This window comes from Mirounga leonina, unplaced genomic scaffold, assembly GCF_011800145.1.
Source record: "Mirounga leonina isolate KUSES-001 unplaced genomic scaffold, KU_Mleo_1.0 Mir_165, whole genome shotgun sequence".
Classification (NCBI taxonomy): Eukaryota; Metazoa; Chordata; class Mammalia; order Carnivora; family Phocidae; genus Mirounga; species Mirounga leonina.
The window spans coordinates 43,031,418-43,038,994 of NW_023270415.1; positions in this window are offsets into that span (position 1 = coordinate 43,031,418).

Sequence of the window (7,577 nt, forward strand, 5' to 3'; positions counted from 1 at the left end):
GCCGAAGGCAGTCGCTTAACCAACTGAGCCACCCAGGCGCCCTGTAAAATAATAATTTTAAAGACAGAAATTTCTAGACAACTTTGTTGACAATTTTGGCTTTTTAACCCCTTTGCGCCACCTCTGTTAAGAAGCATAACTGAGGGTTAGTTTATACCTATCCACACAAAGGTCAAATGGAAAACTCATACTAGTCCTTTGGGGATTAAAATCCATCTCTTCTTCACCTCTCCAACGATATCATGTGAACCATCCTCAGTTCCTCTTATTTTTTTCCTCGTATAATATCCTTTCAGTTCGCCTTCAGTTCCCACTTTCCTGACTCCTTGAGACTTTGAGATCACAGCATCCTTCAGAGTATGCTCTTCCTGCTCAGGGACTGGCTCTCATTGTCTCCAGCCTGGTCCCTTATCCTCTCTTTCCCTTCTTGCCCCTGCCACCTCCCATCCCACCACTCCTCTTATTCCTCTCCTTTAACCAGCTACAATTTGGGACTGAAGCACATTTAAAAACTTTGCTTTCACGTTGATCCTAATTTAAGCACCAAGTGAATTGAACCTTATATTTTCCTCCTTAAAAAAACCCCAAACCCTACCACTTGGAACTAATCTACTTTTCTTTTTATTTAAATGTGTCCCTCGATAGATTTATTTTCCCGCAGTGGCCCTAATGGAGGGGGGGGAACCCTATCTCCCCATAAGGATTTTATTATTTGATATTTGTTTAAATATAGCATCAAATAAATACTGACTCCTTCCCTGTGGGGGCACTTTTACGATTGTGTGGAGGCAACACTATGATTCCCTTGCTGTATTTTTTTTTTTGGAGGTTTAAATGGCTGCCATGGATTGTTTGACCCTCTCTTAGAAGTTAGTTCATATTTAAGCAATATTAGGCCGTATCCAATGTGCCAAGAATATCACTGTAGGAGTGTAACATAATAGTACCTGGAAGGATCATTTTAATGCTAAAGGTCTTTTCAAGAGCCATGTTGGCTTCTCCTGGGGTTCAAGGCCTGTGACAGTTCAGCCTCAACTTTGCCTTCCGCCACTCCTGAGCGCACGCCTGGCAGTGGTGTTGACATGTGTTCCAGATTCTTCTGGACCTGCCTACGTCCTCTCTAACATCTTAGCTGTAACCGGCATGTTTGATGGCGTGTGTCCTGGGAGGGGCAGGGGGGCTGTGCTATACGTGGGTATGAAAGACAAAGGAAGAACCCTCCTTGGGTGATTTTATCAACTTGCCTGCCTCCCATGTTCTCTGACCACTTCCACACACACACCTCTTGCTGGAGTAAGAAGCATTGGCTGGGGCTTGTCTTACAGAAGCCATAATTCTCTACGGCCATATAACACAGCACTTTTCCCAAGGAGCCACAGGGAGGATCATGTGGGGAGACTCACTTTTGAGGAACTCTGAACCACCGTGACAGGGAGAATCCTAGAAACTCAGATTTGAGCAAGGCCTGGGAGATCACCCAGGTTCACTTGCCCCGGATAAGAGGTATAGAAGAATGTCCAGGCTGCCCAGGCACAGATCCTGGCTCTAGCGTTGTAGGTCTATGGGCTCAGCACAGCACATAACTTTCCAGGTCTTGACTTTGGGCTACAATGTGGGGTCAATGTAGCATCAAACTCACAGGTTTGCAGTGCGGTTAAGTGAATTAATTCATGTAAAACACTTAGAATAATGCCTGGCACATAGAAATACCTTAACTATTAATAGTATTATTTTATAGACAAGAGAAATGAGGGTGAGTTGGATCCTGTACAGGGCTCTCACATCTGGTGGCACAGCTGGGACCAGACCTGGGTTGAAAACCCTTGTCCTCCTGACCCGCATGTAACCAGGTAAGAGAAGGGTGAATGCCCCTTCATGAAGTTCATAGTGATTTATTTTTAAGGATGGTTAAAAAGATCAGAAAGAAGACTGATCAGAGAGCGGAGGTTCTTACTAACCTTCTAATCATTTTCCAGGCAAGCCATATTAAAAACAAATGGACAGTTTTACTATGGTGACCTAGTGCCTAGTGGTCTAGATTGCAGTATTTTACTGTGGGTGGTGCTATCAGAGCAATGAATAATGACGAGCAGTTTTTTAATTGAAAGAATGGAGTGGAACCAGAATAGAATAGAATAGAATAGAATAGAATAGAATAGAATAGAATAGAATAGAATAGAATAGAAGGCTTCCGGGTGGCTCAGCTGGTTTAGCTCAGCCGGTTTAGCATCTGCCTTCAGCTCAGGTCATGATCCCAGGGTCCTGATCAGGCTCCCTGCTCAGTGGGGAATCTGCTTCTCCCTCTCCCTCTGCTCCTCCCCCTGCTCATGCTCTCTCTCTCTCTCTCTCTCACTCTTGCTCTCTCAAATAAACAAATAAAATCTTAAAAAAATAGAATAGATCAGAATTCCTGTGCATAGCACAAATACTCTCTTAGAAAACTTTTAGTTGAGGGGCGTGTACGTATGTTCATGTGGGTGTGTGTTGCAGGTTGCCCCCATAAAATACTAAGGGATGCAGTTGACGTTTTAAAAAACAAACAAACCCACTTCTGTAGAAAGGTTCTCTCACACTGTTTTGCATGGTGTCTAGCTAGAAAATAAGAAACCAGTGAGGGGGCGCCTGGGTGGCTCAGTTGGTTAAGCGACTGCCTTCGGCTCAGGTCATGATCCTGGAGTCCTGGGATCGAGTCCCGCATCGGGCTCCCTGCTCGGCAGGGAGTCTGCTTCTCCCTCTGACCCTCCTTCCTCTCCTGCTCTCTGTCTCTCATTCTCTCTCTCTCAAATAAATAAATAAAATCTTTAAAAAAAAAAAAAAAAAAGAAACCAGTGAGTAATCACAACCTCCTTGATTCTTTTGGAATAAAAAGCTCCATCAGCAAAAGCACTTTCTGCTCATTTCTGTGCCTGCGTGCCCACCCCCTGCAGTGATGTCAGTCACCCCAGGTGGAAGAACCAAGAACCGGGAGAAAACTGGAGGGAAGCAGCAGTGGGCAGCACGAGGGCGCTGCCCATCACTGCTGCCGTTCTCCGGAAACCCTGACCATGGCCGCCGCATTTCCCCCAGGACAGGTTGCACTGGCCACAAAACTGATGGCTGAAAAAATATGAAAGGCATCAGCTCAAATGGAAGAAGGATTAAAAGCAGAGTCAGTGGCCCCGATGACAGACTTCACACAAGGAAGCCCGTTAGATGAGCTGATGCTCCCTTAAAAGTCGTCTGCAAAATGTGCAAAGTGACAAAGTGTTTACAGAATCGCTACTACCACCAGCTAGGTTTATCTTTAACAAATCACTCCGATTAGTCTGTAATTACCACAGTCCTGTGGTTATCTTTCTTGCATGGCTGGAGATTAAAACAACAACAACAACAACAACACGGAAACAGGCCAATTAATTCAGGCTGCCGTTCTGCCCCACAAAGAGCTCTTCGCGGCCACTGTGCAGTGTCATTATTTTGTTTGAGACTCTCTTTCATAAAACTCAAATACATACAAAGCAAACCTAACCCGATGATTCCTCACTCTCTCCCTCGCTCCCATCAAATCACTGTTTTTGAAATTTATTAATTTAGAAAAACCCAATCCATGCCATTTATTCTCACGGGACACCAACGTACTTTGAATGTTTATAAGGAAATGAATTAAAAAGCCTGCGGGAAACCCTAGCAGAGAGTCTGAGAGATGGTGGGGGTGTGACACACAGGCCAGCCATCCGGGTGCTGGTGCACCTTGCTGCCATGTGGGGGCATCCTTTCTTTAATAGTTAACCTTAAAATATCTAGAGCCTGCATCTTCTATAGGAAAACTAGCATCCTTCCTGTTCCTGACATTTCTCGGGGTTCTTGGAAGAGTATGTTTCCCCCAGCTTCCTGTTATTCCAATATCCTATTTATGCTGAATTCTCACCGCTTTCTGTCCTCCTGTGACTGTCTCTTGCCATCTTGCGTTGAATATCATCCTGTGACCTCGGCTTTCCCACAGCACACAAGGATGCCGCATCTGGCAGGCTGGTACTAAAGGTGTGGAGAAGTTAGACGGCCACATGGTCCACAAGACGACGTATAAAGCAACATCAGATGTCTTTGTTCTTAAAGGGTCCTCATTTGGTCTCACCTCGGAGGCCTTCCCTCTGACCGTCGCTCCTCGCCATCCCCCTGGTCTCTGCCACTTCCCTCATCCAGCTCCCCCTTTCCCCAGATAGTCCTGGGAATCTCAGGATCCCATTTTATTATATAAATCAAATCAACTCCTGTTTCTTCCCTTCCTGGTGCTCAAAAGATGTGAGGCGCGTTACAATGCCTTGCAAAAAAACAAAGTCAACCACGATGGTCAGCCTCCATTCGTTACACAGAGAAGCCTGCAGACAAGTGGACACTGAAGCTTATGTTTTCTTTGAATCAGGCTACATTCTTGGGTGAGGCATGCTTACCCTGATCTGAAACATGCTGCCCAAACTTTAAGAGCAGAAACAATATTGATTTTGCCAAAATTGGCTTCTCATCGCATTTTTCCTCTCCTTGCTATTATGCAAGGAGAGGAATTAATTTCATTTATTAAGTTTTCTTGACTCAGAAACTGATTTTTTAAAAAGATTTCTTTATTTATTTGAGAGAAAGAGACAGAGATAGCAACAGAAATAGCGAGAGAGAGCACGAACGGGGAGGGGAGGGAGAAGCAGTCTCCCTGACCTGAGCCCAAGGCAGACGCTTAACCGACTGAGCCACCCAGGCGCCCCAGAAACTGATTTTTAAAACACGTGACCTTAGAGTTTGTACAAACTGACCATACTGAAGGAATTTTCTGAGCAAGGGAAGATGTGCTCAGATTTCCAGGATTCTTCCGTGCTACATTTTATTGTTACTCCCGTTGGTAATACATAAAATCAGTGCATGTCAGCCCCTACGGGTGGGAAGAGCCTCCCAGAAGTTTCTCCTCACTGTGGGCCACATCCTACATGTGAGCTAGTTAGTGTCGAGCTTGCAGAGCCCCAATCGCTCCAGACTATGGGGACCTTGTAATGGAAGGCTTTGCACACCCCTACAATTGGAGTGTGCTCACTGCCTCACGGAGCCTGATCCCTAGATGCCTCATGATGAATCTGTGTGGAATGAATGAGTACACGATTAGGGGTGTGGAACTATTGAAGGAGAAACCACCTTTAACCCTCCCTAGGTTCGTTTCCTAGGTTCCTGGGACATTGTTTACATCCCAGTCCTCATCCATCAGACAGCGATGACATTTTACATGTATCTATCTCCCACAAGACAACAAACAGCCCCAGGGCAAAGGGCCACACTGAATTCATCTCCTATGGGGCACCTATGGGACTCAGTGGCAAATAGCCAGTAATTAAATGAATGATGAATGAATACACAGAGTCTGAATTACGATTTTTTTTTCTTTTCTCTTAAGTTTTTATTTTAATTCGTTAGTTACCATACAGTGTGATATTAGTTTCAGGTGTACAATATAGTGATTCAACCCTTCCATACACCACCTGGTGCTCATCAGGACAGGTGCATTTCTTATGACTTACACATTTTTAAAAATGTGTTTTTATTATTTTCAAAACCATAACCACTACCAGTGTTTCCAAGTGAATGCCCTGCTGAGACCAGCTTTTATGGCCCCGTGAGACTCATTTATAAGTTCAGTCTATTTACACACAATGGGCCGTGGACCAGGGGCTTTGATCACACACCCCCACTCCCCACCCCAAAATGTTCCTTACAGTTTTCATTCACTTGCCAAGCACTTTCTTCATAAGCCTAGTCTGGCTCAGGCCAGATTCAAAAAGGTGACAGACTCCCAGTGGAAGACCCAGATGGCTGTGTATTGTCCCCTGTGATGGGCTATTTGCCAATGGAAGCTCTGGGGAAAATACTGGACAAGGGGTGGCCTGAGGAGAGCTGTGGTTCTATGAGTGAGGAGGAGGACCTACCACGTGGTTTTCAGACGAGTGATGTGCAAAACCTGGAAAGGCTTCTCACTGAGATTATTTAAAAGATTTCCTCTTATGCTGTACACCTTCAACTTATACAGTACTATATGTCAATTACGTAGTGATAAAACGGAAACAAGCCTTCCTCATCCTTCATAGAAGGCCCCGTACTTCTCATGCCCAAAATCACTATTATTTGCCCCTATGCTTGGAATTATCAGGCCCTTGGAAACCATTTAAACCATAGTTTAGACCAGTTGCTTATTCACATTGAGGTTGGGCAGAAAGGAATGGAGGAAGTTCACAGCAAAGAGCCAAGTACTGGCTCTAAAATGGATCTAGGGGCGCCTGGGTGGCTCAATCGGTTAAGCATCAGCCTTTGGCCCAGGTCACGATCCGGGGGTCCTGGGATGGATCCCCACATTGGGCTCCTTGCTCAGCGGGGAGTCTGCTTCTCCTTTCCCCCCCCCCCCACCCACCCGCTTGTGCTCTCTCTCTCGCTCACTCTCTCTCTCAAATAATTAAAATCTAAATAAAATAAAAATATATAAAATAAAATAAAATAAATCTAAAATCCTGGGTGTTATTTCACCACCACACACCTGTCGGGTTCTTACTCAGATCAGCACAGCGACAAGAATCCAGAAACCGGGCTAATGGCGCCCTCTGGTGTTCAGACAGCATCGTGAACCTTTTTCATGCTGGGAGCTCGGGGCAGGGGCAAGGCCATGTTACTTAAGGCCTCCAGGAAAGCAACAGTCTTGGATACACCTTGATGGTTCTGTTCTTGGCAACTGCTGCCCTGGAAACTCGGCCTGGTAGCCCTGGGAATTTGCTGGCTGTGAGGAGTTTGATCAAACCAGCCTCCTTTTATGTTTAAAAATACAGAATGTCACCCTCCTCCTCCCACTGGGGAGAACGGTGTGGTCCCACACTCAGTGTGTCCCCCATATGCAGACGGAGCAGAGGGAGAGGAAAATGTGTGAGGGGTGCGCCACGCTGTTGGGTAAAGGATGGTTGAACACGTGGACACTGGGACCAGGGTGGCGTGGGGGTGGGGAGCGAAGAACGCACCACGGAGGGGCCACCGCTATGTTCCGGCCTCCAGGTGTCTGCACAGCCTGACTTCCTCCCACCCGGAGGGATTTTACCCTCAGATGGATCGAAAATACTTCTGCTTTCACCTCAGAGCGGCCCGCTAGCAACCAACCCAGCACAGGGGCTCAAAGAGGGAGAGGATGTTACCAGGGGAACTGCCCACCTGAGTGAGCGCCCAGGCAGACGGACAAGGGCATCTCCATGGCAACTGGGAGGGGGAGGGCTCCCCAGAGAATGGATGCCACCCCGTCGGTTTTTCTGAGAAGTATGACTCCTGGGCTCTGGTGGTCCAAGAAATGAGAAGGGAGCCATGGTAAGTAACTTCTCGCTGCCACTGGAAAATGGGGCTCAGAGCAGGTTTTCATTTAGAAAGGTAAGGAAATGAAAGGTTTCTTTCACCTTCTGGCATGGATCAATTCACATCCTTTGTATTTATTGATATCCTCCTATCCCACTTCATTCCGCAAAGATTTTGAAGTATATGAGGAAAAACATGCCTTCCAAACAAAAACAAACTCTAGTGGGTAGTTATTTTGT